At 43.3% G+C, this 11,687-nt stretch overlaps 1 long non-coding RNA gene across 1 annotated transcript; it reads left to right on the top strand.

The window, feature by feature from the left end:
- The first annotated feature begins 3,874 nt into the window (after positions 1-3,874).
- Positions 3,875-4,376, top strand: LOC127333481 (uncharacterized). Its single transcript, XR_011746128.1, has 3 exons — positions 3,875-3,957; positions 4,085-4,165; positions 4,263-4,376. It is a non-coding gene; the product is annotated as an uncharacterized lncRNA (long non-coding RNA).
- The last annotated feature ends 7,311 nt before the right edge of the window (positions 4,377-11,687 follow it).

Here is an 11,687-nt window from a genome sequence, read left to right on the forward strand (position 1 = left end):
GAGAGAACTTGTCAAAATTCAAGTTAATTAATTTATCAGCGCTAATTAGTTGGTCGCCTGCTTGATGCGCAATGAAGTGTCGTTGGCCTATATATATATGTAGGGTTTAATTAGGGTTTAGGGTTTAGGGTTATCTAGCTAGGGTTTTAGGGTTAGGGTTAGGGTTAATTAGGGTTTAGGGTCTAGGGTTTAGGGTTTAGGGTTTGGGGTTTGGGGTTTAGTGTTTAGGGTTTAGGGTCTAGGGTTAGGGTTTAGGGTTTAGGGTTTAGGGTGTAGTGTTTAGGGTTTAGGGTCTAGGGTTTAGGGTTTAGTGTTTAGGGTGTTTAGGGTGTATGTTTAGGGTATAATTAGGGATTAGGGTTTTAGGGTTTAAGGTTTAGGGATCATCGATCGAGTGCACACACACATTATTAGAGGCACCCGCGCCTTTGCGCATAAAGTGCGTGCGTATATATATAAGTGTGTTTCTTGGCCACCAACGATATATAGATCGAGAGATAGAGATTGAAATCCCCAAGAATATGTTCAAATATACGCACACACATGAATTACTAGAGGCACCCGCGCCTTTGCGCATAAAGTGCATGCATATGTGTGTTGTTCTGGCCACCAACGATAGATCGAGAGAGAGAGAGATTGAAATCCCCAAGAATTAGAGGACCCCCTTGCACAAGTGTTGGCCATCTATATATAATATGAATCCCAATAATGTTCATACATGATAGGGCATATGTGTGAAGCAATTTTTTTCCGAGAACTTGTAAAGATTCAAATTTATCAGTGCAAATGGAAACTAGTGCACATTAGAGGACCCCCTTGCACACGTGCTGGCCATCTATGTATAGTTTGAATCCCAATAATGTTCATACATGATAGGCTATATGTGAATCAATTTTTTCTTCCAAGAACTTGTCAAGATTCAAATTTATCGGTGCTAATGGAAACTAGTGCGCACTAGACGAGCCCCTTGCGCAAGTGCTGGCCATTACATATAGTAGTTTAAATCTTAAGAATGTTCATACATGATAGGCCATATGTGCAAAGAATTTTTTTTCCCGTGAACTTGTCAAAATTCAAGTTTATCGTTGCAAATGGAAACTAGTCCAAAAAATTACATAGAGGTCCAAAAGAACTAGACAATAACTAATAGGACCTGCAACTTTACAAAAAGGACCCCAAAACATATAGAAGAAAATCAATCGAGTCCTTCTGGACCGCACATCAGATCTCAGCTCCGCATCCTTTCCAGCAACTCCGTCGCCGGGGACGCACCACTTGGGACGGTGTCGCCGGTAGTCGCTAGGACGAAGGAGAAGAATGGCCTCAGCAACGACATATTGGCTCTGAGAAGGGCCGCTGAAAGGCCAAGATGTTCACGGGCAAGACGGATGACGCCGTCGTATGCCCCGAGCTTGTGAACGTTAGCAGCTTGACTTCCCGTTGGCGGATCCGAAGCACTGACCAAAGCAAGCCTCACCGTTAGCGCCATCACCTTGATGGCACCAGATCGGGGTTTGGCCGGCAAGATCCGCCAGACCTGATCCGCCAGATTCACCATAGGCCAGATCTGAAGCCGATGATGAGATCCCCGGCTCCATTGCGCCATTCTGCTCATGGGAAACACTGGATCTAAGCTTACAACAACACTAACTCCCTCGGATCCAAATTAGCTGACTCAACTTTGCTTATCTAAATATGGATGTATCCACACATATTTTTACTCTAGATACATACACGTCTAAGGAAAGTTGAATCAATTAATTTAGTTCGGAGGGTGTACGATATACAGAGAGAAGTCGGCCTCGTCTCCGGCCGGCGAGGCCGCCGGAGAGAAGGGGAGAGGAGCCGGGGGAGTGAGAGAGACTCGAGAGAGAAAGAGAAGAGGAGAGCTCCCTGGGGAAGAACATTATTTTTGTCGTTCTGCTCGTAGCTTGAAACTGAAAATTTCGGCCCCGCGCCAAATCATCCCGCCGAATCCATTCGAAAATCCCGTGACCAGTTTTACCCTTTTAACCCTGGTCCGGAAGTTACAACCCACCGACCATGGAGGGCTCATTTGGTAACAATGAAATATCTTGCCTAGATCCCAAACCCTCCCCACAAGCCCACACCCACCCACCAACCATTCGCCCCATTAGCTCAAAAATACGCTCACACGCCAAAGCTCTGACTCTCTACAGTACTAGATCTGCTTCGTCGCCGGCATACTCCTCCACAGCGTAGCCTTATCATGTTGGATGTCCACCCACCTGATCCGCTCCCCCGCCGCCCTCGCCACCGACGGATCTGCTTCACCGCCGACCTCGCCACCGACGGATCTACTTCAACGCCGACCTCGCCACCGACGGATCTGCTTCACCGCCGACCTCATCCACAGCATAGCAATCAACGCCTTTCCTGTCGACGCACCGGATCCTCTCCAACGGAACCGGGTCTACTTCACCGCGGCCCCCCTCCACAGAAGCCGATCTATTCCACCGACTAGCTCGGCGCACCGGCTGTATCAACTTCACCGAATCCCTTGCCAGCCAACCAGATCTGCTTCACTAACGCCCGCTTCTACTGAAACAGGGTCGACTCATCGTCTCCCGCGTTCGCCGCCGCTGGAATGCAAGTTGCCGCCCCCGTCCACCCCGCCGCAGCTTGGTTAGTACGCTGGCCCGTTAGATCGCGGTGTTTCTTTAGCCATGTTTTGTGTAGTTATTTGCAGATCTCATATGCCATTAACTTTCTTGATGTGTTACTTCGCATGAAGTTCGTTTAAATATTGTACAGTACAAAAGCATTATCCGGTCGCTACCATCCTGTTCATTCTACTGACACCTGTGTGCATCCACATACTTATAGCCTTATACCCATTCATTTGCTGCCAACTATTTTTGTACTGCATGCTATTCCTTTTATAGTCATGTTATGGGCATTTCCAATCTGGTTGTTCTTATACCACGTCATTAGCTCACCGCTAGCCGCTAGCTGTTTTCTCGTGCCTGCTATTCTCACACTGCTTTTATAATCATGCTATGTGCATTTCCAATCTGCTTGCTCTTATACCTCGTCTTTAGCTTATAGCTATTTTTTTCCATGAATGCTCCTGTCGCACAGCTTGTATAGTTATTGCTGCGTGCATGTCTGGTCTTTGTATTATCGTAGACTAACCTGTCAATGTTATTTTTCCTAGGGATTGATCATGCGAACCACTTATTAGAATATCCAACATTAACAGCGGGGACGCTAGGGAAGGTTGGAATCTGAGTTCTTGGTTGGTAATTTTGGCAGTTTAATTCCGTTATTATCTATAACCTATATGCATTGTTCCTTATGCAAGAGATTAACACTTGGAACCCTGCCATAGCAATGCCATTCATGCTTTACTATGTTTCTGCCTATTTGATATGCTTGTCTTGGAGCAACTGCGAAGGTGATTTGACCTTACATTTGGTCATTCTTAATGCCAGTTTACTTTATGTGGAAAACCTTGGCATTACCCTACTCTAAATCTGAATGTCTGAAATTCGTATCTCATGAAAAGCAACATCTAGTTGGTTTTAATCTGATATCTGGTAAATATTGGCTTATTCAATTTGGCAGCTCAAGTTTTTTGTTATTTGAAACCAGCTGACTTGGTCTTAAATGTGATATCTAAACACAGATTAAGGACAATGGAGCAGGAGGATTAGCATTTCACTTGATGGTTGAACCTAAAATGACAGGCATGTCGACCACAACTAGTGCACGCAAGAGAAGGACTGCGACGAGCGGTATGTGCTTAGTACATGCATCTTATCTTATCTTGTGCTTATTTCTGCTACATGCTGTTATCTGATCTCTACATTGTGTAATACATGTTTGAATAGTTAATTGTTGTAACTATGTTTGCAATATTACCAGAATGCAGTTTTAATGAAGCAGTCATCATTAGAAGATAGTCGCCAAAGCGACCCTGTGCAACATTATGATGTAAGTCTGTGCTTAGTACAAGTTCCATACATTGTCTTATTTATGGAACTTGTTATTATCTTATATCTACATTGCATAATAAATGTTTGAATAGTTCACTGTTGTAACTATGTTGCAATATTACTAGAATGCAGGTGTAATGAAGAAGTCCTTAGTAGAAGATAGAGCGCAAAAAAGGTTCCGGGGTGAGCCTATGCAACGATATAATGTAAGTCTGTGCTTAGTACTTGTGACTATCTCATATCGACAATGCTTAATACATGTTTGCATAGTTCATCGTTTAACTCTTTTTGCATTATTATCAGAATGCAGTTGTGATGAAGCAATCTTCATCAGAAGAGAGGCCCACAAAAAGTTCTGATCTTTCTTCTGATGCATCCTCTCATAGCCGTCAACCTAGACCATTCCTTTCATCAAACAGTAAAAATCTCAAGACTGTACTTTATAAAAGACATGGTATTGCTGCTTTAAGATCTGTAGCTGATATGTTGACCAAGAGTACACAAGATTCAATCAAGGCGATTTCCAAATGTCAACGTGTTATTGATGATGCTAATAGAAGTCCTCAATGATTCTATGTAATTTTTTTTATTCGGGCACATTAATTGCCTTGTAATTTTCCTAGTTATTTTATTTGTGTATGTAATTGTGTGTATCATTGATACCAGATTTTAGGCTCATGAAATTTAATGCAAGTTGACTAGTCAAACAACCAGGGCCCTACAACTGATTGGGCCGGCCCACTTACAGTAGTGTGGGACCCACTTTCATTTTGGGTCGGCCCACCTACTTATTGGGCCGGCCCGTTAACAGGGAAGTGGGCCCCACCAGCTTATTGGGCCGGCCCACTATCTTGTTGGGCCAGCCCACTTGCTATATGGTGGACCCCACATACTAAATGGGCCGGCCCTTCAATAGGAAAGTGGGACCCACCTGTGTTTTTGGGCGGGCCCACTATCTTGCTAGGCCGACCCACTTGCTATATGGTGGACCCCACATACTAAATGGGCCGGCCCTTTAACAGGAAAGTGGGACCCACCTGTGTTTTTGGCCCGGCCCACTATCTTGTTGGGCCAGCCCAATTGCTATATGGTGGACCCCACATACTAAATGGGTCGGCCCTTTAACTGGAAATTGGGACCCACCTGTGTTTTTGGCCCGGCCCACTATCTTGTTGGGCCGGCCCACTTGCTATATGGTGGACCCCACATACTAAATGGGCCGGCCCTTTAACAGGAAAGTGGGACCCACCTGTGTTTTTGGCCCGGCCCACTTTCTTGTTGGGCCAGCCCATTTGATCTATTGTGGACCCCACGTACTAAATGGGCCGGCCCGATAGTAGGAAAGTGGGACCCACATGCTAATTGGGCCGGCCCAATAACTTCTTTGGCCGGCCCAGGTGGACCCCACTAGGTAAATGGCCCGATAACAGGAAAGTGGGTCCCACATGTCTTGTGGGCCGGCCCTTTTGCCTGTTGACCGGTCAAACGAGTGCATTCGGCCCGACCCACATGCTTACTGGGCCGGCCCATTAAAGTTTTGACCAGTCAACCATAGAGGTTAGGCCCGGCCCACGTAACTAATGGACCAGCCCAGCTATATAGTTGACCGATCAAACTAAGTCAGCTGGCCCGGCCCGCAAACTTAATGGGCTGGCCCGCTTAAGACGTGGCAGGCCTCTTGTGGGCCTACCATCTACCACGGGGTTTCAGCCGGTTAACGCCGTTAACTGCCAGTTTACGGCGTCTGCCACGTGTCAGTTTGCATGACGTCAGCAGTCAACGGGCTCCCGGAAACACTTGGGCAACGGTCCGATTTTCCGTGGCGGAAGGGCGCCCAAGCGCGACGGACCGAAAAAATCGTCGTAGGACTTTGCCTGACGCAGTTTCGACAACAGAACCCATATCGTCGGGTTAGGCCCATAGGCGACGAAAAATACCCCTTAGCGGACGATTTTGAGACGTTGTCTATCAGAACTTTTCTTGTAGTGTACCCAGATTGAGACTTAGAGTCATCTGGATCAGTGTTCCAACTAGCATCGATGTAACTGGTTACAACGAGCTCTTGGTCACCTTCGTAACAAAGAAACATATCCTTAGTCCTTTTCAAGTACTTCAGGATATTCTTGACCGTTCTCCAGTGTTCCATTCCTGGATCACTCTGATATCTGCTGGTCAAACTAACAGCATGTGCGATATCTGGTCTAGTACACATCATGGCATACATGATAGAGCCTACTTCCGAGGCATAGGGGATCTTGTTCATCCTCTCTCTTTCTTCTGCCGTAGCCGGACCTTGAGTTTTACTCAAGACCTTACCTAGCAACATGGGCAAGACCCTTTCTTGCTCTCATCCATTCTAAACTTCTTTAGAATCTTTTTTAGGTATGTACAAAACAAAAGACGAAGTCAATATTTTATCGAAACGAAGACAAAGTCTGGAGGCGGGACGAAGAGGCACACCAGGGTGCCCACACCTGCCCTTGGCGCAGCCTAGGCCTGGCCCGCACCAAGGCATGGTGTGGGGCCCATAGGCGCCCAACCGACCTCAATCCTCCGCCTATTTATACATCTTCTCGGGAAAACCTTGGATACCTGAGCCAAAATCCACGAAAAGTTCCGTCGCGCCGCCATCGCTGAACCCATCTCGGGGGGTTCTGAATCTCTTCCTGGCACCCTGCCGAAGGGGGAAATCATCGCCGGAGGTATCTACATCGACATGCCCGCCGCCAAAGTGATGCGTGAGTAGTTCATCCCTGGACTACGGGTCCATAGCAGTAGCTAGATGGTTGTCTTCTCCACCATGTGCTTCATGTATCGATCTTGTGAGCTTCCCTACATGATCAAGATCATCTGTATGTAATCCTCTATGTTTGGTTTGCTGGGGTCCGATGAATGTTTAATACTATGTTAAGATTGATTATATATTCATGTCATATGTTATTTGTGATCTTGCATGCTCTCCGTTGCTAGTAGAAACTCTGAACAAGTGGATACTTGTGACTCCAAGAGGGGGTATTTATGCTCGATAGTAGGTTCATGCCTCTAGTTTCCTGGGAGAGTGACTTTATAACTTCTAAGGTTGTAGATGTGCTGTTGCTACTAGGGATAACCCAACAATGTTTTATCCAACGGTAACTCTATTGTTTACTTTACACACATTGCTTAATGCGACAGTCTGTTGCTTGCAACTTTATACTGGAAGGGGTGCAGACGCTAACCTGAAGGTGGATTATTATTCATATACGCAGTTGGATTACGGTCTATGTATTATGTTGCAATGCCCAATACCAAATTATCATAGTAATCATCTTGTCATGTATGATCGATATTCTGTCAATTGCCCAGCTGTAATTTGTTCACCCAACATGCTATTTCTTTATGGATAGACACCTCTAGTGAAATGTGGATCCCGGTCCTATTTCCTTTACTGATAAATTCAACTGCAATCATGTTCTGTTTACTTTCTGCAAACATCTCCTTCCATTCGATACGTGTAATCCTTTGTGTTCAGCAAACCGGTGAGATTGACAACCGCACTGTAAGTTGGGGAAAAGTACTTTGGTGTGTTGTGTGCAGGTTCCACGTTGTTGCTGATACGTCCAAAACGTATCTACTTTCCCGAACACTTTTGCTATTGTTTTGCCTCTAATTTGTGTATTTTGGATACAACTAACACGGACTAACGCTGTTTTCAGCAGAATTGCCCTGGTGTCTTATTTTTGTGCAGAAAATCAACTTTCAGGAAAATCCTCGGAAATAATTGCGAAGGGCCTATTTTTATAGAAGACAAACGGAGCCAGAAGGGCAGGCCAGGGGGAGGCCCACTGCCTCCACACCATAGGCCGGCGCGGCCAAGGAGGGGGGCGCGCCGCCTTATGGTGAGGCCGCCTCGGGCGCCCCCCGACGCTCCTCTCTGGACTACTTAAGGCTTTCGACCTAAAAACACACGGGGGTTCGACCATATTTCCAGAAGACATCCAGAACTCCACCGCCATCGCGAAACTCCGTCTCGGGACCAGAAACTCCGTTCTGGCACCCTGCCGGGACAGGGAATTGGAGGAGATCATCACCATCATCACCACCGATGCCTCTCCATCGACCATCCATGCTTCCCCCATCCATGTGTGAGTAATTCCCCCGCTGTAGGCTGAAGGGGATGGTAGGGATTGGATGAGATTGATCATGTAATAGTCATAAGATTGTTAGGGCATAGTGCCTAGTATCCGTTGTTGGTACTTTTATGATATTGTTGCAACTTGTTATGCTTAATGCTTGTCACTAGGGCCCGAGTGCCATGATTTCAGATCTGAACATGTTATTGATTCATGATGATATTCATTGTTTTATGATCTTACCTGCAAGTTGTATACACATATTGCTGTCCGGAACCCGAGGCCCCAAAGTGACAGAAATTGGGACAACCGGAGGGGAAGGCTGTGATATGAGGATCACATGTGTTCACAGAGTGTTAATGCTTTGCTCCGGTACTCTATTAAAAGGAGTACCTTAATTACCAGTAGTTTCCCTAGAGGCCCGGCTGCCACTGGCTGGTAGGACAAAAGTTGTTGTGCAAGTTTCTCATTGCGAGCACGTACGAATATATAAGGAACACATGCCTATGGTTTTCTTAGTACTTGGATACTGTTTTTTTACTATCTGCAAATGCCCTGCCTTGATTGTTACATGAGTTCTCTTATCCATGCAGCGCCCGTTCATCCATCCCTATGCCTACAATATTTTAATCCTGCTGTTTACTATAATCACTACTGCTGTCTTTGTTACACTGCTGCTTATATACCACTACTGCTACTGCTATAAAACTGTTGCTACTGATAAACTATTGCGAGCAAGTATGTTTCCAGGTGCAGCTGAATTGACAACTCCGCTGTTAAGGCTTACAAATATTCTTTTGCTCCCCTTGTGTCGAATCAATAAATTGGGTTTTACTTCCCTCGAAGACTGTTGCGATCCCCTATACTTGTGAGTCATCAAGACTATTTTCTGGCGCCGTTGCCGGGGAGCATAGCTTTATTTGCAAGTTCACCTGAATTGATATTGTTCGCTGCAAATCCTCCATCATGGGTAAACCTCGCGATACTAAAGTCGCCATATTACCATCCACTACAAGAAAAGGTACAACTCTGAATACCTCTGCTGCTCTTGATTCACCATCTGTGATAAGTCAACTTGTTTCACCACCACAAGCTTCACGTGTTGGTACTTCTGCTGAAACTGGAAATTCCTCTGATAATTTTGATGATGCTTCTACTGTGCTTGATGATAATGGTTCATTAGGTCCTTTTCTAGATGCTACAATTGCTAGGTTTAGACAAATTGAAAATACTGAAATTCCTAATGAAAATACTGTTACACATGTTAATTCACCTGAGTCTGTTGAACACTCTAGTGATGATCTTGATGAAGATTATGTGGAACTTGATGATGATTTTATTGATAAATGTAATGCTACTACTGATGTAAGTAACATTAAAAAGCTTCTTGCACAACGTGCTGTTAGATATAAACTGTCTCCTGATCCTAAATTTGCCACATCTCCTATAAACATTAAGGACAAGGATTATGATTTTTCTCTTGATTTTTCTCATATATCTATTGTTGAGAAAACACCTTTTTGTGGTACTGAAAAAGAAAGTGCTGTAGAGCACATGAATGAGCTTTCTACTTTGAGTAGCTTGTTTTCTGATGATATTAAGATGCGTACTTATTTTGTTGCAAAATTTTTTCCTTTCTCATTAAAGGATGATGCTAAAATTTGGTATAATAGTTTGCCTCCTGATTCTATTGATAGTCCAAAAGGTTTGCTTGATGTTTTCTTTCGGAAATACTTCCTGCTAGTGCTCAACATATTGCCTTGCGGAAAATTTATAGTTTTGACCAGGAAGATGGAGAGAAATTGCCTGAAGTTTGGGCAAGGTTTTGCTCTCTTATTAGAGCTCGGTCTGGACATGATTTGGAAAAGCATGACTTACTTGATATATTTTATAGTGGACTAACCATTGAGTCTAGGGCATACCTGGATAGTTGTGCTGGTTGTGTTTTCAGGAAAAGAACTCCAGAGGAAGCTGAAGAATTAATGGCTAGGATAAGCTGAAATCATGATGATTGGACTACACCTGAACCAACCCCAACACCAATATTGAAGAAGAGGGGTATGATTAAATTAAATGATGAAGATATGAGGGAAGCCAAGAAATCTCTTATAGAGAAAGGTATTAAATCTGAAGATGTGAAGAATTTACCTCCTATAGAAGATTTATGTAAGATAATCCCCCCTTCGTCCACGATTGAGGTACATTCTCTTCAACGCTTTGATAGAGGAGACATTCCTTATTCAAAACCTCCTGATCAATGTTTAGATGAATTTGATAATTATGTTGTTAAGCAAAATAACTTTAATATGAGAGTAGAGAATCATCTAATGGAAAACTCTCAAGCTATTAGTAAATTGCATGATATTGTGGAGAGAACCTCCAATGATGTTAAGATGCTTGTTAAACATTTTCATATGGTTCAAACTCAAATTGATCAACTTACTAAAGTGCAAAATGACTTGCTAAAAAATACTCATAAAGAAAAACATGCTTATGAAGTAACAACTAGAGGTGGTGTTTCTACTCAGGATCCTCTATATCCTGAGCGGCATCCCAAAAGAGTTGAACAAGATTCTCAACGAACTAAAGAAATTAGTGGTCCTTCTAAGAAAAAGAAGAAGAAACATAAAACTGTTGTAGAATCTTCTGAACCTGTTAATGATCCTAATAGTATTTCTATTTCTGATGCTGAAACTGAAAGTGGTAATGAACATGATAAAGATAATGATAAGAATGATGTTTCTGATAAAGATGAGATTGAAGATGAACCTGAAAAGCATGCTAAAAATAAAAAGTACACTAAAGAAGATTTTATTGCTAAGAAACATGGTAATGAAAGAGAACCTTGGGTTCAAAAGCAAATGCCTTTTCCTGCTAAGAAACTAAAATCAAAGGAGGAAGAACACTATAATAAATTTTGTGATTGGATGAAACCTTTGTTTTTGCAAATCCCTTTGATTGATGCTATTAAATTGCCTCCTTATTCAAAGTATATGAAAGATATTGTCTCTAACAAAAGGAAAATTCCTAATGAGGAGATTTCCACTATGCTTGCTAATTACTCTTTCAATGGCAAGGTTCCAAAGAAGCTGGGAGACCCAGGTATACCGACTATCCCTTGTTCCATCAAGAATAATTATGTTAGAACGGCTCTATGTGATTTGGGAGCAGGAGTTAGTGTGATGCCTTTTTCCCTTTACAAGAGACTTGATTTAGATAAGTTGATACCAACCGATATATCTTTGCAAATGGCTGATAAATCTACTTCTGTTCATGTTGGTGTATGTGAGGATGTTCCTGTTCAAGTTACTCAAAATTGCTTAATATTAACTGATTTTGTTGTGTTGGAAATGCCCGAAGATGATAATATGTCTATTATTCTTGGAAGACCTTTTCTTAACACTGTGGGGGCTGTTATTGATTGCAATAAAGGAAAAGTCACGTTTAATGTTGATGACAAGGAACATACTGTTTATTTTCCCAAGAGGATTGATAAAGTATATGGAGTTAATACAATTTCTAATTCAAGAACTATCAAAGTGGGAGTTATTGATTGTCCTATATATGAGCCTAAAGAAGAATATCAAACTATTGTGATTGGATCCGTATCAATACA

This window comes from Lolium perenne, chromosome 1 (genome assembly GCF_019359855.2).
Source record: "Lolium perenne isolate Kyuss_39 chromosome 1, Kyuss_2.0, whole genome shotgun sequence".
NCBI classification, from domain to species: domain Eukaryota; kingdom Viridiplantae; phylum Streptophyta; class Magnoliopsida; order Poales; family Poaceae; genus Lolium; species Lolium perenne.